Source organism: Propithecus coquereli, unplaced genomic scaffold (genome assembly GCF_000956105.1).
Source record: "Propithecus coquereli isolate 6110/MARCELLA unplaced genomic scaffold, Pcoq_1.0 Scaffold16, whole genome shotgun sequence".
NCBI classification, from domain to species: domain Eukaryota; kingdom Metazoa; phylum Chordata; class Mammalia; order Primates; family Indriidae; genus Propithecus; species Propithecus coquereli.
In genome coordinates, this window is record NW_012140524.1 from 8972674 (window position 1) to 8994993 (window position 22320).

Genomic DNA, 22320 nt, shown 5'->3' on the forward strand with positions numbered 1-22320 from the left:
GAAGCTTTTTAAAATGAAAAGACATATAAATTAATAATCAAAAGTTTTAGAAGTCACCTACTGTTAGATCACCTCTAAATCTACAGGTTTAGTATGCTAGCCCAGTATCACAGAAGTGGAATTCTATTACCCTAAAAGTATTGGTCTGAAGTATTATTGTTAAAATATTGACTCACATAATCTGGTTGATAATACAGGACCATCCCAGGGCAAAAAAATTGGTGTGATTTTTATTTATACAATTTTAATAAACCTGTTGCAAGATCCCATATATCATTAATAAATACTTAAAATGTCTTGAAATCATAGAATTTTATTATTTTGAGGACCAAACCTTAAAAAGTAGAGAATAGCTGATGAACTTGCCCTTATAAAAATTACATTCACAAATAATAAAATCATGATAAAAAGGTATATGTATTGAAACCTTTTGGATTTATGACAAGCTTATGAAACCATTTTATAAATTGAGAAAATAAGCCTTCGAAGGGTTAGATAAATTTCCAAGAACATACAACTTTTCTGTCACAGGACCAATGATTAAATTCTGTTTATATGACACTACAGTCTAGCTCTAATATGGTGATCAAGTATAAATAGAATGTTTCTGTTTTTATTTTGCTCTTTTTGTTGTTGACCTAAAAATCACCCAATGAGTTTGTAAACTATTTATTCTTATGTAACTTAGTATCCTAGGATAACGTACTATCATGCTTTGCTAAGTGCTAGTAGATATGTATTTAAGAAATTGTAGTACCCATCAGAATGTTTTGCATAAAGTACTGTAGCTATAAGTAATGTTGCATTATAAGTATATTTTAAGTCAACCATCATGGACTATAAAATGTTTATAATTGAGTATCTCAATAAAACTAGGCTCAGGATCGCCATAGGCTACATACAAACACACGCACGGGTGAGTATGTGCATACACATATGCGTGCTCACATGATTGAATTAATCATATGAAAAGTTTTAAGTGATTTAATTGATAAGGTTCCAGAATAATTGGCTCACATTTTTATATTTCAACTGTTACTATGTCTTGAAAAATCATTATTAAAAGTTTGTTTTTTAGTTGTTCATTAATTATTCATTCATCAACCATTAACGGGCATAGTCCTATGAGGCTGACATTGTTGTATGGCTATGAATCTGGTCTATGAAAAAGTTGTTGCAATGATGTTACTTAATATTTCTTTTAAAAATTTGCGTTAGAAATCTTGTTTAACTTTCTTTATGATGTTTAATTTTTTTTCATCTGAGTATTTTGGAATTACTTTGATTTCTCACAATACTTTTTTTTTTCTTTTTTCCAAATTTTTTTTAGCATTGCAAGAAATAGATAATATTGAGGACACCAGGAGTGGGAGAGATTGGACTGGGAGACTCAGCAGGTCAGGACATTTGCATTATCATTTGCTGATCCTTCTTTTGGCCATCAATTCTACAGTTCTCAAATCTCTTACCACTTGTTTACTTCTTGTATGTACTTACTTAAGATGTTCTCAGTTTCGCAAATAATGACCAATACCCTTATATACAAATCCCATCATTTGAGAATCCTCTTTTTAAGATCTGAAGATGAAAAAATAATTTAAGGAAACTTTCAAGAATAGAAGAAAATTTCTTACCTAATAAGCTATGCTGGTACCCTGATTTCTAGTACTCCTTATATTATGTAGACTGTTTTGAAATGAAGACTTCTTGATGACCTTACCAGAATCAAGTTCTTAAAACATATACGATGTTAAAAAATATGTAATGGTATGTTGGAGTCCACCTCTAAAAACTCTTGACACTCTTCAGAATCAATCTGTTTGCCAACACTAATTTTAACTACTGAATGTTGACTACCACATATAAAATGAAGGTTAATTATTAATAAATAACATAATTTCTATGTAAATATAAAGATCCCAATAGTCAAAGTGTCTAGTAGGAGCATTTGGCCGTCATTGTGGAAGGTTTGGTGTGAGTCACGCTCCTCAGTAAGCTCAGGTATTGCCATGACTGTGGCTGATGGTTTTGTGTTCATCTCCTGGTTCAGAGAAGTCTCTCAGTTGTCTTTCAGTAATTACAACTCTCACTGTCACTGCTTAGTTATGTATAAAGACATGGGGATCCTCTCCCTCTCTGTTACCCCTCCAGTGTTCCCCCTTCCACGATCCCCACGGAGTTTGTCTTAGCTCCTCCACATTCGGGTCTCCTAGAGAACAACTACCAGTGGGTTTTTCAGTTTTCATCACACAGAGAGATGAATGTCTTTGTTCTTCAGTTTGATCAGATCTCTTCAATTAAAATGACTTACTTAGAAAGAAGCTAAGCTTAAAGTTCTTCTGCCTGGATGCTTCAGGGATTTTATTTTCTAGTGTTAACTTCGGGGATTAGACAAATTTCTATTGGCATGTACCTTGAGAGAACACTACCTTCCAGCTTAAATGAAAGATAAATTTCAAGTATAACTTGATGCAATGCATATGCTCAAGTCTCTGCTCTTAGCTAAACTCGGGAAGAGTCCTGCAAAAAGCTGTATTTAAAATTATATGCCAAAGTAATTGGGTTTGTGAGTATGTCTGCATTGACTCTTGCAGAGTTGAGAACCATTTTTGGATGATATTTTCATAAAGAGTTTTCTGATAATAAATATCCCCAAATTTTCAGTTTACAAATATCAGTGAAATAAACATTAAAGCGAAATAAATTGAGGCTAAAAGTAGTGTTATTCTTGACATGCAACTATTATATAAATATTGACCTTAAATTGAATACAGTTGTTGTTTGTGTTTTGCATGTTTGGAAGCAAAATCAAAAAGGAAGAGACAAACATCTCATAAATCCCTATCATCTTAAGAGGTAGAATGAACCTCAGTCCAGTCCAATTATTTTACAAACCTAAATCGCCATCCAGAGTCACATGAAACATTAGTAACAGAACTAAATTTGTGTTTCTTGACATGATGCAGGCCCACGACATTATGCTGCCTTACAGGTTATGGAACAAACCATTCTGCACACTAAATTATACACACACATGAAAATAGCATCATACTCACCATCTTCACCAATTTATCGTTTTATAAAGAGTGCAATTGCTACTAATACTTCACTCTGGATTGCACTGATGTTCAAAGAAATCGAGAACTTTAAGATTTGTTTCTAGTATTTTTGCCCTGTAGAAGTTTTCTGTTTAGCTTGATAAAATAAAAAGATGAATATTCATTCATTTATTCATTCATACAAGGAAAATTCATGTTCTCCTGGAGCTCTCATTCTAGTGGAAGAAAATATGAAGTGAAGATTTTGATATGTATGTCAATGGGGATTTGTAATAAAAAGAAAAATAAAGCAGGGTAAACAGAGAACAATGAAAGGCTATTTCAGGTATGCCGTCTAGGGAAGTCCTTTCTTATAAGGAGAGAATGGAGCGGAGGCCTGAATGGAGTAAGAGAGGAAGCCATTTAGATTTGTGGGGGAAGAGAGGTATATTCAGTGGGAAGAACAAGTGTAAGGAGTGTGCTTGGTGTGTTGAAGGAATGGCAGGAAGAGCAGTGGCAGGAAGAGGGTAAGGAACAAACAGGTGAGGGATGAAACTGGGAGGGTGATGTGGCATCCATCATATGCAGCCTGGTGGACCATGGTAGGACCTTGACTGTTATTCTAGTGAGATGGGAATCATTTGAGGGCTTTTAGCAGACGGGGGACATGATGTGGCTTATTGGTTGTGTACAGCATTTTAAAAATTTCTCTTTATAGACAGAATATAAATTATGAATAAAATAAACTTAATAAGGATTAGGGTAACATTGTCTCATCAGGATATTGACTGAGGATTGTATTCAAGGAGCTAATGGTAAAGAGTACAGCTATCCTTTTTCTTTTCCTTGTCTTTTTTGCAGAACTCTTATGAATGTGAATCATGTTCTGTGTACAATAACTTATTGTTTTATAATAGAGACCTTAATGATGATTATATATAATACTTAAAAATTGTGTGCATCCGATTAGTTGCTTCACACAGCTGAATTTCTCATTTGTTTGTCGTTTATAATTTCAACAAAAACCACATAGCCTTGGATAAGTCCAGAAACAAGTCCTGAATTTTATCTTCTATCTGCAAGGGAAGATGTCTGAAAAATATATTATCATTTTATTATAATTATCACATGATCTGTGAAGCAATTTAGGAGGAGAAAACATGGAGTAGTTTTGGTTTTTGTTGTTGTTGTTGTTGTTAAAAAACCCCTGCAATTTAGTAGGAATTAGAGGGCATGAATCCTGGGAGCAGCTCTTAAACTTACCAGCTGGGTGATTTGGGGTCTTTGACCTGTGTTTGCCTACCAAATGACCTATGGGAGAAGTTGGGTGATGGTGTTATTACTGCAGTTCCTTTGCATTTGTTAAGGCATTGTGCATATACAAGGTGAGAAATGGAAAGTTGTTGAATAAAGAGTTGCCTACGTTAGAAGTAACCATTTATAATATAAATGAGAAAATAAAGGTTATTACTTTGTATAAATTATGGAGGAAAATGTCCACATTTATTTTCAGAAAAATTATTATCTTAGAGTAGATATTATTGACACTTGGAAGGAAGGGTTGTTTATAAAATTATCACGTTTATCAGTTGAAGAAGTAAAGTGACTATTAAAAAAGGAATTTGAGAGGTGGGAGTGCCCTCTACTTGAAATCTTGTGGCAACGGTTTTTAATTGCCAAATAACTATTTACCAAAAAAAATTTCAAACCTTTGAATAAATACGATAGAAACTCTAAATGTTAAAAAACTCTTACCAAGTTATCTAAGCTTGAATTTCCAAAATTTGGCTATCAAAATAATTCATGCAACAACATATATATATGTATGTATACACACACACACACACACATACATACACACCCATTTGTTTATGAATACTTAATATTTTCCTGAAAAATTTTATTTATTCTAAATTCTTTACTTTTTAGTCATAAGAATAAGAATCATTTTTATGATTAAAGTGAGAAATAAGGAAATTATTCTTTGACATTATTATTTGGAGAAGGCATGCCTATCTCAACTTCACATAACACACTTAAAATTGTTCTCAAGTCTGGAGTGATTCCGCAGGTGGTGGAGGAGGTTGTCCATCTCCCATATGGGCCAGGCCCTCCACCTGTGCTTAAGCCCCCACTGCCTGTTCTACAAACTTTGATTCTCTTCTGCAGAAGAGAATCACTTTACTGGAAGCTCAGTATTTAAACATGCTCAAGTGTTCCATCTGAAAATAAACAGACAAAACCTTTCCTTTGATTTTACTTCTTCCCCCAGCCACCACTCCCTTTGTAAACAAATTTCCCTTAAGTCTTAACTTGCTGTCATTTTCTTTTTTCCTTCTCACCTCTCAATCCTCCTCCACTTCTGTCATGCCAGATCTTCTAAGGTCACCAGTAACCTTCATCATGCTAAATCCAAAAGGTGTTTTTTAATCATTGTCTTATGTGATCCTTAGTTTCATTCAACTCCATGAATAACTTCTCAACCCCCACCCCATTCCCCCCTCGCCCTCTGAAAGACTCTCTTCCCTTTGCTTTCCACTTGGGAGTGAACCTGTCTTGCTCTCTGTTGTAGACCAGTATACTTTTCAAAGTGCCTTGATAATCACATGAGCCATGAGCAAATGATTATAATGTGAGATGCAATGTCACAAAGGCTGCAGAAGAGCTACAAGGTGCTATTCTATGAGAGGACATAGAGAAGGGAGAGAAAGTTTCATAGACAAGGTGGTATTTGAGCTGGGCTTTAAAGGCTGCATGTAATTTTGCCAAACAGAGATGTTGGACACTGGGAAGATTGCCAAGAATATGTTTAAGGTTCTGATGTCTTAAGTGCCTCTTTTGGTTTGAGTAAGTTTGGATGTAACACAACAGATACAAGAGGAGAATAGCAACTATAAAGGGAAGTTGGGGTCAAATCATAGAGAACTTTGGCTCTTATGATAAGTCTTACTCCATTTGGGGAGTCATTGAAAATTTTTGTTTGTTTTAGGAAAGTGGGGAGGTGATTAGGGCTGTGCCTTGGATTAATTAATAAGATGTTAATATGAGGTTGATTGAAAGGAGAGAGGCTATAATAAGGAAGATAGGAGACTAATGCAATCATCAAGAGAGTCAGGACTGAGGTGGTAACACCTGAAGAAAGACAGAAGCAAAAATTTGAAGATGGACTTTATAGGGCTTGACGTCTTCATTCTTGAGACAAGAATGAATTGCAACCTTGAGTCTCTGAAATAAAGGCCATGCAATTCATAGACATAGGAAATCAGAAAAGCAATTGATTGTTTTCATTGATTTCTTCTTTTATTTTTTGGCCAGGAAACATGAATTGTTTTGAAAGTCTTTATATTTGAGGTTCCATTGTTGATATTGAGGAAATATTCCACTTCACAGACTCTGGAACCTGGCATGGCAGTTGAGGATGAAGCTGTGTGAATTTAAACTTGATGAAGACAGTTTTCTCCTTAGTGGTGTAAGGGCAATCCAGACTGAGGGGATACCCTTGAAAGACCTGGGACATGAGTGCCAAGTGAAATTTTGAAGAAGATCACACAGAATAGTGGAAATAGAAGAAACTCTGAAGTTTGAATTGTATCTATGCTGTTTTCTAAACTGTATGGTCCTGAAGTAGGCATTGGTTTATTTATTCATTTACTATTTTTTCTCCTAAGTGATCTACAAACAGTGAGCACTAAATGTAGGCTTTATTGGCTCACTAGAATATAATTGTTTCTAGATTATGGATTTTTTTCACATATTGAAAATCGTCTGTGTATTCATTCATATATCCTTGCTGAGTTTTACCCCGTGATGGGCACTCTTTGTTATATTGCCTGACTTTTCCTCCATCTCATTTCAGTGAGATGGAGCCCTCACTGGTTCAACTTGGCATATTACCTTCAGTTAGTTATAGGAAAAAGAATGATGGATTTAGATCTTGTCCATCTGTGGAATCATGCCATTCACATCTCAGACCAAGTTTCCTCTTCCTAAAGTTGATTGGGGTAGCTCTCTACAAGGAAGTGATGGAGAATGTTGCCTTTACTTTTATAATAACAGGAAAGAATCATGATGCTGATTGCCTTTAGTTGCTTATAGTAAAATATTTAACTCACGAATGATTTAAATCATCCTCTTTAACGGTAGTTAAACACACTGATGTTATAGAGAGCTGCCAAACGTAACTATTATCATATGACTGCTGAGAAGTTTTTGGACAGAAGTGCTGGTTAGAAGAGGGGCGCCCTATCCCTGAATGCTGAATGAGTGCTTGCCCGGGGTGTCCCCAGGAACAGGAGCTGACACAGGTGTTCAGCACAGTTGCTTACTGCTTCCCATCAAGAAGGATGGGGGGTTCTTAGCGCTGCTTGTTTGTGGCACTCAGCATATTTGGCAAGCAGTCAGCCCTGGCTGTGGATTTCCCTGGGGAAAATAAAAGCCACAGGGAAGTCATCAGTGTGACCTTCTGCTGGGTAGTTGGCACAGAGTTGCACCACAGGAAAGCTTTCAGTTGTCATTTTCTGAACGGGTAGATATCAGGTGCCGATGGAGGCGCCCCGTTCAAGGTGGAAGGTGGAGGAGGAAAAAAAAATATTGAGCAGAAGCTTACCAAACAATTCCCAGTCATGAAGCTTAACACCAACTGATCTGCTGATAAAAGGGATTTTTTTGGGGGGAGGGTGGTGGTTTTGGGGGTGTTTCTTTGGTTCTGTAAGCATAATTATAAGCTTTCCTATTTAAGTCTGACCCATCATATTGAAATGCTGTCACTAGTATCATTAGCAAGTAAAGTGTTGATAACATAGTCAAATGCACAGCAGAGTTCTGGCTCTTAAGTGTCTGGACTAACTCCCAATATTAGGAATAGGAGTCAAACTGCCATCACTTTTCCTGTGCTAACAGACGCCCTGCCATTAGCAGTCTGAAGGCAATTTTAATAAAATACATAGCCCTGCTGAGTTGGTCTCAAAAGATAAATAAGCAATGCAGAAAAGAAGCTTTTGTTTAAAAGTAATTATTTAAACTATGCATTACAGGTAATTTTCTTTTACCAGTAAGGCAAATGCTATCAGAATTTCAATAATGATTTGGTGGCACTTATCTAAATAATGTGATATTGTCATTTCTAAGAGTTAAAGCAGTGTGCTTATTTTTACTTATATACAAAATGAGGGCAAATTGGATCCAGGTATCATGTGCATGTGTTTTACAGTTGATATTACATTTTTGGGTGAACAGTGTTGTATTCTTGGACAGATTTATGGAAATGTAACAAGCTGGTGATAGAGTTCTGGGAACTGCAGACTTGACTTGCAAACACAGATTAGAACAGGAGGGCAAAGAACATCTTTTTATTTTTCCTTCGCTGTCAGAAAAGAAATCACATTTCAGTCTTTTAAAAGCTCTTTTAATAGGATGCTTGTACATAAACCATAGTCGCAAGGGTATAATAAATGTGTGCATGTATCAGAGGAGCCCAGAGCTTTGTTTGCCAAAAGGTAAAAAGCTCAGAAAGGTTTTTAAGAGTCTATTTGGAAACCATTAAAACCACCACCTTTTCCTTCCTTCTTAGTCATGAAATCCTTAAATTAATATAGAATTAGTTCTGGCCCTACCGTAGGCAGAGTGAGAACTCGCCTATATAAGTAGGATGCAGGGGCTGTCAGGGAGGCTTCTATTTCTCACTGCCATCTAGGGGAAAGTGAAGCAGTAAGATCTGTGGAACGAGACAGACCTCAGTTCAAATCCCACTCACATCCCAACTCTTTTTCTCATGATCTGTCACCCTAAGCAAGTTATTTGTCCTCTTTAAGCCTTTGTTTCCTTGTCTATAAAATGGGGATCATAATAAAACCAGCCTTGTATGATTGTTGTGAGGATGAAATGGGACAACATGTGTAAGACATTTGGGGTGGTGTCTGGCATAGGGTAAGCACTCAAGAAATGTTCATTTTTATTTTGATGAGCTACTAACAAAATTTTATCAGGGAAAATTGTATGTCAAACCTTGTACTAGGAGTTGGGATAAATATGTTGATAAATATATGGTCTCTATTTCAAAACTAAAAAAGTCCAGTGCAAAACAGGCATTTAAGCAGATAGCTCAAGTACTGTATACCACTTGTTGTAATATGGATATGGATCTTGGGGACATAAAGGAGGCAGGGCTTAATCTTGGCCATGAGAAAAATTACCGCAAAATCTTCTTGATTTGTTAAGCTTTCAAAGAGAAGACACTAAGCTGTATACTTTCATTTTGAGCTGTTATAATCAAAGCCAACTATTTTTTTTTTCCAAGAGTGATTTTTCCCAGCTCCTTGTTCTTTCTGTTCTTCTTCCTTTACATGTATGTAAACCTCCCCTTTAATCGTTAGCACCATGGTTAGGTGATATCTATAGGTGGCGAGAGGAGGTACACAATAAGTAACCACTCAAATGCTGCTCACTATCTTGCTAAAATGATTTGTGGGAGAGTTAAAAACACAGGCTTTATTTTCATACATTGCTGATAGGAATGTAAACTGGTACAAGCCTTTTAGAGAGGGTGTTGCATTATCTAACAAATCTAGGTGTATATGTGTAATCTTTAGACCCCAAATAATCCCACTTCTAGGACTTTATGCTGAAGACACACCTTCAACAATATGAAAATCATATGCCCAGGGTTATTCCTTGCAACATTTTTTATAATTGTGAAATATTAAAAACCACCTAAATGCTCATGCATAGGAAAGTAGTTGAATATACTGTGGCATCTCCACACTATCTGCACATCTCCTATGCAGCCATAAAAAGAATGAACAGAGATAGAATGAATTCCAGGCTATATTGGTAAGTGAAAAAAAGCAGAGTGAAGAAAAACAGCATCTAGAATGGAAGGAAAATAAGAAAATATACATGTATCTGTTATTGGGGGCAAAAAATAGGAAGGGCAAACCAGAAACTCCTGAAGCTGATTACCTCCCCATGTTGGACCCAAGGAATGGGGATGGACAGAATGAGAAGGCACAGGATAGGGTCGAAGGGGTTACTGGGAGGGAGGCTTATCTGAATGGACTTTTTTTTTTTTTTGTATAGTTCTGCTTTTTGGAACTGTGTTGTTCCATATGCTCAAAAAATAAATAATTACTTAAAATAAATTAGGAGTGTTCAGGGAGCCCCATATAAAATACAGAAAATAGTAAATTTAACTGTATTCTTTATATATATATATATATATATTCTTAACAATTATAAATGAAGGAAGTGGGGGAAAAAAGAGCTAATCTATGTAATTTTACCAAAGATGATTTTGACTTTAGACTCTAAGATTTTAAAAAGTTAACAACAACAACAAAAAATTCTATTGTACTCTAATCAGAATATTTGTTTTTCACAAGATATGGGTTAATGATTCTGTTTTTCTCAGGAGTGAGACTTAACATTTCTGAAACTGCTTCAATAGTAACCTAGGATTGTGGATAACGAGAGCCATTTCCTCAATGTCAGAGAAAGGAAGAGGGCTAGAATAAACCCTGTGGTGTTGGACTAGAATCTGAGATATCAATAAGAAAAACATATATCACAGATATGCAGATATGCAAATAAAGAAATAGGGGTGTGTGTGTCCATTTATATGTTCCTAGCTCTATCTGCTGAGAGGGCCTAGAAACACCCCAATAGTGATGAGCACATTTGGAACCTAGATCTTGGTTTCTAAACACCATTCTCCAGCAAAAGAATCCTTGTGGAAATGGATGATTCCGGGGCTGGAGCCAGAAAAGTACATGATAAGAGTCCGGAACGTCTCATGGTGCCAGAAAGTAAGGAAGGACTAAAAGACGATGGAAACATGTTGAAATATCATAGGAGCCAACTTGACATAGCTCTCAATTGCCAATTTTGGGACATTTGAGCAAGAAAATAATGATAGGAATGGGTTATGCTCAATATAGTCCCTGATGTTATAAAAATTATTGAATAAATAAATAAATGGAGGAGAAAGGAAAGCTCCTTTTTAACAGTAAAATACTAATTAATACATGTAGATGGAATGATGGAAATAGAAATTACCGTTTGGTAAACACCACAGTAATAATTATTTCATGTAAGAATCATCAAATGGATGTTAATTTTGTGGGTGAAAATATGATGATGAATGGGATATTTACATAGTGTCAAAGTAGCTCCTCTAAAAATACTTATTAATTATACAAAGGAAAGTAGTAACTTTACAGTGGAAAAACCTGGCAGACACCACCTAAAACAAATGATCAAAGTTAACATTACTAGTAATGAGACACATCTGCATCATGTGCCTCTCATATGATTCACTGAGAAAGGCAAAAAAGTAATTTCTGTCATGTTCTTGCCAAAAAATGCATAACATGAATTTAATCATGAAGAAATATCAGACAACCCAAAAGGAACATACTACAGAATAACCTGGTAGTGCTCTTAAGAAGTGTGAAGATCATGAACAACAAAGACTGAGGAACTGTCCCACATGGAAAGAGATGAAGAAAAGATGGCAACTAAATATTAGCTCATGGTCCAAGAAAAAGATTAGTGGGACAATGTTGACATTTGAATAAGGCCAGTAGATCAACTAATAATATTGTATCAATGCTAATTATTTTGGTTTTGATGATTGTATTGTGGTCCGGTAAGACGTTAATATGTGTGGAAGCTGGGTGAAGAATATATGGGAACTTTTCATACTATTTTTGCAATTTGTTAGCAAGTCTGAAATCATTTCAAAATGCAATATTAATTTGAAAAATTAAAATGCCTTAAATAAGAGGTATGTGTGTATTATCCATCTTTCTTTATTATCGTAAAGAAAAGAGTTTGTTTTCCACTGTAGGGTAATGTCACTAGACTAGGAAGGAAGGAAAAATTGTAACAGACTGATAGGTTTGCAACACTGTGACTCGGGTCTTACTCTGTTAACTGGCTCTGTCACACACTGTACAAGCCCTGAGGGTACTCACTGTACTTTTATATTTTGCTAGTCCATTTGCCAATAAAATAGGAATAATGACCTAGCAATATGGTTTCTAATTATTCACACCAATGGAGGAGAGCTGAGATTTTGAGTATGGAGCCCAAAAACAATAGTTTTAAGAAGCACTCAAGTGAAGATCAAGATTGAATGCCAATGAGGGACTAAGTATATTCTAGTAGATGTAAAATTCCAGATTATAAAAATATTTCTACAGAGGGAAAGCAGAGCTAGTACATTAAGTTCCATGGATGTGTATGAAGAGATCAGTAATCAAACAAAAACTGCAAAGGAAATAAGGGGCCCCGTGCACAGCATAGCCAGTCAGTAACTCAGTCTCTGAGGGCCTGTGTGATGTCAGAAACAAGGTCTAGTGACTCACACCTCCCAAAGCTTGTTGCCAGCGAGGTGGGGCTAGTACTCATTAATATTTTGTGACAACGTTAAAGGACTAGGGTAAAGGATCAGTAGCAACTTAGAGTTGCACAGAGATCTATGTACACCGATTTGTTTTTGCATACATTAATATTAAAAATTTTCATGTTCAAAATAGTTACAAAGTGTAGACAGAGAGATTGAGTTCATTAACTACATTTCATAGGTTAGAAAACTCAGATCCAGAACTTCTCAAATCATACAGCTAGTGGAGAAAGAACTTGTGTGCTAGACCAGGGTGTTCGCTTGAGTTCAAGAACCTTCTACATCAGGGAACTCCCTAAAAGTACATGAAACTTTTGTGTATAAGATTATGCAGATGCATTTTTTTTTCTTGAGGAAAAGATACAAATTAGTCGATTCTATCGGATTTTCGAGGGGTCTACAACTTAAAGCAGAATAAAAATATCAATTTTCTTTCCACACTAGCACACAATATGGAGTGGAAATATTTTTGCCCGACTTGGGAATATATAACTCTTACAGTGCATGAACTCAAGAAGCATCAGTATCAATAGCATTTAACGGAGAGATTGTAGGACTTGCCCAGAATCACAAGAGTTAGTGCCAGAAATAAAACCAGAACTCCAGCTGCCGATAGTCAGGGAAGTGGTTTTCCTACAGACCATGTTATGAATTGTCTTTGGAGCAGAGAGTTCTCAGATAGACCCTCCCTAACCAGGAAGACTGGAGGTCCAGTTCCTGGGTCTGGTACCAGTGGAGGAGGTCAGATCCAACGAAACTTCAAGCAACAACTGGAGTTCCGATGCTCTGCTGAGACATTGGTTAGCATTTTGAGCATAAGGGTGATTTGAATAAAATTCTGTGGTTTGCTTGAGAATCCTGGGGGTAGAATTGGGGGCAATGGTAGAATTATCTTAAAGAAAATGTCTTTTAAATGCGACAAAAGCCTTGGGGTGAAAATTCTGAATGTGTTTGTCTCATCTGACACCTGCAACGGCTCCCAGAGTTTTAGCTTTCCGAATTACTCTGGGGCATTGGAGAAGCCTTGGAGAAGATCCTTGTGTCCAGGGGCATTATACGCCTTTGAAGAATACTTTGCATGATATCAAAGTCTCTATATGGCTTTGACCTTTGCCGAAAAGTTTACAGTATCTACAAAGACACCCAAATATTTTCCTTATCTGTGAGTGTGTGCATTGCCATGGCAGAGTAGATCAAATAAAAAAATATTTACCATTAAAATCAGAGTCCCTCATCATTCATATTTTTTCTTAAATTCATAAATTTATATATAAATATTCATAAATATATATATTTGACTTCCAAACTCAAGGTTTATGAAAGACTTAATATCAAGATGTGTTAGAAAGACCCTACAAAATTTAAAATTTAATTTAATCACTAATGATTGAGAAAGCAATACAGAATTTAGGAACTGGATAATGCTTATGTAAGTCACTGATTTTGTAGGCAAGGAAGTGAAGCTCAGAGAGGTTAAATTTTGCATCATGTTACACAGTTAATAAGTGACAGAGCCAGAAAAAGTACCCAGATTTCCTGATTTCTAGCCCAGTTTTCTTTCCACTATGGCATGGTGCCTTATGACACATATGAGATTAGAGCAAAATTATATTTGTTGAAATGCATGAGAAGTGTTGTGGGTCTTTGGATGATGTTTTGTGGAAGGAGTGGGGTCATTCACTCTTTGATTTTTTCCCCTATTTTATACTCTAAAATTAGTAAATGAGTAATATCCTTTATCTACCTCAAATTAGTAAGGTCCTACTGATTTCTTTTCAACAATCTGCCTATGGTTTTAAAAATTGCCTTCTCTCAGAACAAATGCCTGCATATATTTGAGATTCTAGCTCTTGAGTTGCTAACCCACTAAGTGACTAATCTGAGAAATCACCTCTCTTGTTAGGTGCACTGGATTGCAAATATCTTTTGATAATACTGCAGTGGCAGTGTAGGGATTTGCAACTGGCAGGCAGGAATTGAATTGCCATCATTTGGCTTTAGTAGGAGTTAGAGTCTTGTCTCCAACACAAGCATGAGCCAAGGTACTGTCTCCTTTTTTCTAATTTTAGTTGGAACCATTGGCACTGATCTTACCTAGACAGACTAGTGTTATTTCTACCCAGCACAATCTGCTGGGATGGGCTCTATTCCAAGCCATTCAGTTGAACTTCTCCCCCTGATTTACCAAACAGAGATATGATTGGATGTTGAGGTTAGAAGCTTTCACCCTTTTTGTTAGAAGTCATCCGTTCAGACATAGCGATTCTAAGTTTAATTGGTTCAATGTATGACTCAGAGAGAACTGGCTGTTATGACTGAAAATTGTAGCATGCTTTAATTGTGGGTCAGGAAGCAATCACTCCGACATTTTGGTGCTGGGACATAGATATTGATTCGTTCAAATACCGGGATGAGAGAAAAGGTGAGAAGTGATGTCTGCTTTTCAGCCTTCACCTGTCTTATTCTGGAGCGGACGAGTTGTACAATTGTCCTGTCATGGTCTGTAATCATGGGCATCCATCCCTTCTGGTACCTCTCCTGACCTCAGACACCGTGGCCATGCGGTGGCCCTTACCCAACACTTAGGGGGTCCTCGTCGGACTGCCAGTGCTCTCCCTCATCTAACTTTCATACCATTGGGACGGAAAGGAGGCATCCCAGCCTCTTGGACCTTGGTCATCTGTGCAGCCACGCCTGTCCTTTTTTCTCCCTGCTTCAATTTGTCATGGGATGTCTGAAATGCTGCTGTCTCACTGAGTGCCATACCGGAAGCAGGCCACAGTCCTCTTTTTGCTTGGAGCCTAAACATAAACAGGTTTTTATTATTTCCACCCTACCACAACCTCTCTACTCTGGATTTTCCCTGTGGGTATTAAAGAGCAGTGCCCTCATATTAGTGTATAAGATCTCTTCTTCCTGGTGACGCTTTCTTTCCCTAAATCGAAAGTGCCAAAAACATTCAAAATCTTTTGCTATTACACATAAACGGTGATTTCCTGTATGTAAAAGCAGAGGAGTTTTTTCCTCTGGTTCCTTGTGACCCAAATGAGAGAGACTACACACGCACTGAAGAGGGTCAATGCATCAGGTTATTGTTCATCTGTCACCATGCAGAGGTCTCAATGGTAAGTAGCAGTGACACAGACCCAGCCCTCGTGGGCTCACAGTGAGTTCATGTGGAGTTTATTGTTTTTTGTTAGCCTCCGAAACAATAGGTATAAGCATACCCACAAACAGCTCACCAATAGAGAGGACCAGATAAACAATTAGAGAATATGTTTAAACTTCATTAAAAAGAGAGCTTTGAAGTGGGTATTGCATCCTGAAGATCTGGTTGAAACATAGCAAATCATTATCCAAGTTGAAAAGAATGCCATAAAATTTAAGCCATTACTCCTTTGTCTCTCTCTCTCTGCTCTCTTTTAAAAATATTTTTCTGTTCCCTTTTTGGACAGTGGTTGTGGTCTGTGTTCCCTGCATGCCACATCCTGTTGTTAACTTTTGTCCAGTTTTGAATGATGGACAAGCACTCTTCTTATGGTATGAGTAGTACAGTAAGATTAACAGTAATAATAATTATTAAATCCTTAGACTGTGTTTATATGTGCTAGATGGTATGTTGTTTAATTATCAGTTACCAGAGCAGCCCTTTTTTGGTGGGTATTACTATTATCCTCATTTGACAGTTGAGCAAGTTCATGCAGAGAGAGAGTCCAAGAGCCACTATGATGGTAAGTGGGCAGACCAGGATTTTATTTGACACTGAGTCCCTGCCACTTAGGAATTGTGTTTAGCTTAAAGTAACAGAAACCTGAGTGACAGGAGTTTGAACAAGATAGGAATCTGTCTTTCTTCCATAATACAGGTGGTTCAGATGCAGTCCAAGCCAGCTGTTGCACCATCTATCAGGGACCCAGACTCCTTCTAACCTTCTCTTCCTCACATCCTCATGCTAATGCTCACAAGAGGCTGGTAGGGCTCTAGCAGGCCGGCCTTAGCTCTTGTAGGAGAAGCACGAAGAGCCCAGAGCAGCAAGGCCAAGGCAGTCAGGGCTGTCCCCTTCTAAAGGGTTTTCACTGAATCCCCAGCCTCCCTGCTCTTCCTTTCACATCTCATTGGCATAAAGTAGGGCTCTATTTGTCAAGAAGAGGGTAGGGAAAGGATGTAGGGTAACCAGTTAGCATTCTCTGCCACAGCTCTCACTCCCCCTACACTACTGCTTTTCCAATTTTAACGTAAGAATAGGGATAGAGAATGTTGTTGCTGTTAATTTAAAATCATAAATTTTTCTTTGTCTGGCGTCTCCTCCATAGTTGTGCTTATTAAAATACAGACACACCCAAACTTACGCACATGAACACATTTGTTTGTCTCTTGAATGGAAAGGTATCCATCTTCTAAGGGAATACTTTATATAGAATCTTCAACAAATATTTAGCACAGACCTGCTTTTAAAGGATATTAAATTAATCTGGAAACGAGGAACTGAGCATTACCCAAGTTTAGAGGAAATGTCAACTGAGCCCTGTCTCTACCTTCCAAAATGCTAATTGACAAGTGATTAGTTATTGGGATAGCACTGTTTTCCTATAGGATAGGCTGAGTTGTACATTTTCCTCTTCAAACCTGGTGAAACAAAAATTGCCAATCAGAACATTATCTGCAGGAAGCAGTATGTTTTCTTCAAGAGACTAAAATTCCATGAACTTATTTATTCTTTTGTATCCTAATGTTTGAATATAAACAAGAGAGGTACATTTAAGTAGTGAGAGAGGATTGATTGAAGACTGCAGTGAAACATAAAGTGCGTGGGATCATTATCAGATTGGTCCTCTCATCCCCCTTTTTTTGAGACAGGGTCTCACTCTGCTGCCAGGGCTAGAGTGCAGTGGCATCATCATAGGTCACTGCAACTTCAAGCTCCTGGGCTCAAGTGATCCTCCTGTCTCAGCCTCCTGAATAGCTGGTACTACAGGCACACACCACCACACTCAACTAATTTTTTTTTTTTTGAGACAGAGTCTCACTGTGTTGCCCGGGCTAGAGTGCCATGGCATCAGCCTAGCTCACAGCAACCTCAAACTCCTGGGCTCAAGCGATCCTCCCGCCTCAGCCTCCCAAGTACCTGGGACTACAGGCATGTGCCACCATGCTCGGCTAATTTTTTCTATATATTTTCAGTTGTCCGATTAATTTCTTTCTATTTTTAGTAGAGACGGGGTCTCGCTCTTGCTCAGGCTGGTTTTGAACTTCTGAGCTCAAACAATCTGCCCGCCTCGGCCTCCCAGAGTGCTAGGATTACAGGCGTGAGCCACTGCGCCCGGCCCCAACTAATTTTTAAATTTTTCATAGAGACGGTTGGTCTGGAATTCCTGGGCTCAAGCAATCCTCCCACCTGAGCCTCCCAAAGTGCTGAAATTGCAAGCGTGAGCCGTCGCGCCAGGCCTGATTGACCCTTTTTAAATAAAAACTTACCTTTGTCTTCTCTCCTATCCCAGTTTCCCTTTTAGAAATGCTGTCATGTATACAGGGTTTGTCCATAGAGTTTATGTCAGTAAAATACATTTCATTGAAATGATAATTCACAGGAATTCTAACTCAATGTTAGTTCAATGCTGTTCTCTTTTCATACACATTTACTGTTTTGTTATGTCATTGCAATGTAATTTATATATAATACTGCTTTGATCACAAATCGATCTTCAACTGCTTTATATGTAAGAACCATGCACTTCACAGCAGATAACACAGAGCTAGGCACAAACCAAATAAATACTTATTAAAGGCTTTATGTATGGAGAATATGTGCAATTAGGATGTTTCTTGGGAATATTAGATTGCCCTTAATAAATCCTTAGCATTAGCGTATTTTCTAATTAATTGAGGATGTAGGTTGGTTGAATATTTTTTAAGGAAGGATTTAATACACTTTTCAGATTCATAAAATTCTAAATGTTCTTGTCAAATTTGACTTAGCTTCACAAGTGGAGATTTGCACAATCAGTGGATACAGACTAGAGAGACATGCAGTTTGGATCACATACGTGCAACTCTTCCTCTTTTATGTAGTAACTACTTTTGCTTCTAGTTAGGCTGGTATATTGAGTTCTTCTCTTTCCATTTTCAATGTTAAATTTGCCAAGGATTGTTATATACATAAAGGAAATATGTATGATAAAAATAGTATAAAAATCTCTTGCTCTAATTACATGATCATTTCATGCGAAAGGTTTATTAGAGCCTAAATAAACTGAACAATTGTCTTAGTTTCCTCTTAGCTTGTACAGTGAAATCATGACCTTAGAACATTACTAAGAATTTTTCAGCAACAGAAACTGAACTCAATTTTTTTAAATTGATGATTATGAACAATTTGGTGATTTCCAGAAATGTGAGTTTACTTGTTTAAAATAGATGACTTAGTATAGAATTTCATGTGATAATGTTTGTCATTAGTATTCATGATCTGATCCTATAAATATTTTTCTAGTGTTGTTTTTTGTGAAACAATTTATTTTAGACTGCAGCTAGTAGATAATTGCTTTGCGTTGTAGGGAAAAGGATCACTTAATTTTTGTAATCTCTCAAAACACAGTGTTGGAACCTGTACCATGCCCATTTCTAACGCCAGCCCTTCAGTATAGCTTAATCTTGCCATCAAGCTGTCTAAGGAATCTCAATCTTACTTTCTAGTCTATGAACTACTACTGTAGTTGACAAAAGGGATTTCCAAAGGATAATTGTATTGATTAATTCAATTTCTGGGTCGAGCATAAGGTTGTAAATTGGAGATCACTCATAGAAATTGAATACAAAGGGAAAATCTTTTTAAGTCTTTTTTTTTTTTTCGGTGTATTGAATGATTTATGCTGAACTCCTAAAAGCTTTCCAACCTCACAGAGCTTCAATAAACTTCTAATGGAGTCCTGAATGCCAGTGCTATTTTTGTTGCTTGTACAGTAGGTGGGAAACCTTTAACTAGTAGGATGAGTCTTTGTTTTATTCACATCGAAAAGCTCATGAACTAACATTTTAGAACTTGCTAATATTTTAATAAAAAGTTTTCTGGTGTGACATAATATACATATATTTATAAAGTTTTAAATATAGAGATACGTTGTTCCCAAGTATAAGTATACATTTTAATATCAATACACTTAATCAAACCCAGTTTTTATGTATATAAATGTAGACATCTCCACATTGTATGTATGGGTTCCATATTTATTATATGTTAGCTGGTTGAGTATTTCATCAGATAATAGGCTCTCTAAATACAAAAGCTGTTTTATCCACTTTCTTTCACCTCCAACAGAGTATAATACAGTGCCCTTTACACAATGGATGCTAAATTAATGGTTGTAGGGAATGGTAACCAAAAGAATACACATTTAATCAGAGAAAAATGTACCATTTGATTTTGATACAGGTACATGGGAAAAATGTCACTTAAAGAAAATCCCTTTTATTGTCAATTAGAACTGTTTTATTCTTATCTAGTTAGATGAAAGCTAAGCTTTGCCACTTTTATATAGTTTTATTTATAATTGTGAACATGTAGAGCCACATGAGGCCATCAATCAGTAGGGGGATGAGGGCCCAACAGAATTATTTCTGTAGGTGGCCAATTTTTTTTCAATCAAGGACAGCTGAAAGGTCATGATTAAAACAGTGATTTTCCTGAAATTGTAAGTAACTGTTAGTGACTGTTTTGCACAAAGATGTCAAAACTACTTTTTCCTCTGAAAAAGAAAATTATAAGTTCTTGAAAAACGTTGGCAATTTTCCAAATTTCACTTGCACTACTGTAATGTATTTTAATTATTGCACTTGAGTCAGTTTCTTAAAAAATATAAAAGGCTAAAATAAGTTAGTGTGATAGTAAGCATACATAGATTAAACAATAGCCATATAGTGCCTCCGATAATGTGTATATTTCATTACTCAATATTAGCCAAAGACCAGGATTTAATAATTTGTACTCAAGGAGAATGCAGAGCATTAATTCATAATCCTTTATAGAGACCAGGAATGATATCACTATGTATTTCTATTCTATTCTAAAATGTGGCAGTAATACTTGAGATATTTAAGTAGTTTACTTCATGTAGACCTCTTCACGAAGGCAGCCAAAGATGTTAAATGTTTTTAGCAATTTCTGTAGGTGGCCCTTTATTGTCTGAGTTAGGATTGACTCCAATCCCTGGGCAGTGGTGAGGAGGACTTACTGCTGGTTGTCATCATCTTTCAGATGAGATGTGGACATGGGGTCCTGACCATTTGTAGTCATTAAAGATTCCTCAGAACCTTTGTAGCAAGAAGGATTTTAACCACAGTGTCCTGGTCAGTTTCCAAATCGGGTAATTACGTTCTGCCTCCTAATGTCTTCCTGCAGGTTCTGTTTTTGTTTATTTGTTTGTTTGGAGATTTTATTCTTGTCATTGTTTGGATATAAGGAACTGTAGTTTTTTTGTGTGTGCTGCTGCATCCCTCTTTGGTTTTAAGCTGTTGTGGGCTTTTAAACTTCTTTAGGCTATACTGGCACAGAATGAAAGAGATTTGTGAGATGCATATTATTTTTGCTTACATTAATAATTGTGTTCCATACTTTTACTCTCTGTTTTAGTTTAAGTTTTTTTTTTTCTTTAAGAGACGCATATAAAGGAACAAATAAAGAGAAATAATAGCAGGAGGAGCAACAGATATGGTGGCAGACATGCTATGTGGGATATGGTTCAAGCATACCTCTCTCCTTTACCTGGAGGAAGATGCGGGAAGGCAGAAAAGATGAGTCACAGCTGCCAGGCCTGGGGAGGGATCACAGGAGTCTATGCAGAGTGTGAATTCATCTAGAATTAAACACTGGTAAAGTTCTATTTGCAAGAATGTCATGGTTCATTTCCATGTTAAATGTCAATCTTTTTTCCCCATTAATAAGCCCTTTAAATTTGGATTTGTAAGGCAGCCGGTTATATCTCTGATTTTAAGAGCAATATTTTGATATATCATGATTTTGATGGCCATGTTTTGAATTAGTATATTTCACTCATGATCGTTTTTTGTAATCTACAGAGATAAAATTCTATCAAATCAACATTTATTTGGATGTCAACCATATTAAAAGAACTGCATTTGATGAATTGCTCTCACAGATACATCATCTGGCCCAAAAAAAAACACTGTACCAAGTATTTATCCTATTATGTTCCTAGGATTGAAAATGTTTTTTTTGTTTTGTTTTGTTGTTATTTTAGTTATTCAATAAGAAAAATGATAAAACAAAATTCAGAGTAATTTAGTCCTAACCCAAGCATAAATTCATCCATTAATCTTTAAACCTCTCCTGTCAGCAGCATTACCTAGTAGGAAAAGCATAAACCCACGAATCACAAGAGCTATTGTTTAATCCTACATTTACAAACTCTGTCATTTCCAAATGAATAAGTTGCTTAGCTTCCCTGTCTCAGTTTTTTCATTGTGAATAGGAATGATTCTTAATATATTTAACTTAAACACTTAAACAGTTTTAACTAAAAGGTAGCAAATACTTTACCTTGTGAATGATAAACTACAATATAGTACTCTTCTCCCTAATAATTTGTCTTTCATCAGATTAGTTTTACATATAATCCTTAATTAGAAATTACTCTTCATAGCTCTCCTGGAATCTTGGCTTGAGATGAAACCTGTTCTGGGTTCTGTATGATGGAGCTTTCATCTTCTCAGCACAGTATCACAGACTCCGAAATATTCTTTTCCCGATACTAGAAATTGGGATTTTTTTTTTTTTTTACCATATCTGGGTCATTTAAGTTAAACAAATGAAAGACTGTAATCCTTCCCTGCCATCCCTAGTTATCTGAAAATATCTATACCTGGCAG

General features: G+C 36.5%; 1 protein-coding gene across 2 annotated transcripts in view; it reads left to right on the plus strand.

Moving 5' to 3' along the window:
* The first annotated feature begins 1334 nt into the window (after positions 1 to 1334).
* SOX5 (SRY (sex determining region Y)-box 5) overlaps positions 1335 to 22320 on the plus strand; it is an 894001-nt gene continuing 873015 nt past the window's right edge. For both annotated transcript variants that reach the window (XM_012641046.1, XM_012641047.1), the window contains exon 1: positions 1335 to 1397. The gene's annotated coding sequence lies outside the window, so the exon portion shown is untranslated. The remainder of the gene's footprint in view (positions 1398 to 22320) is intronic.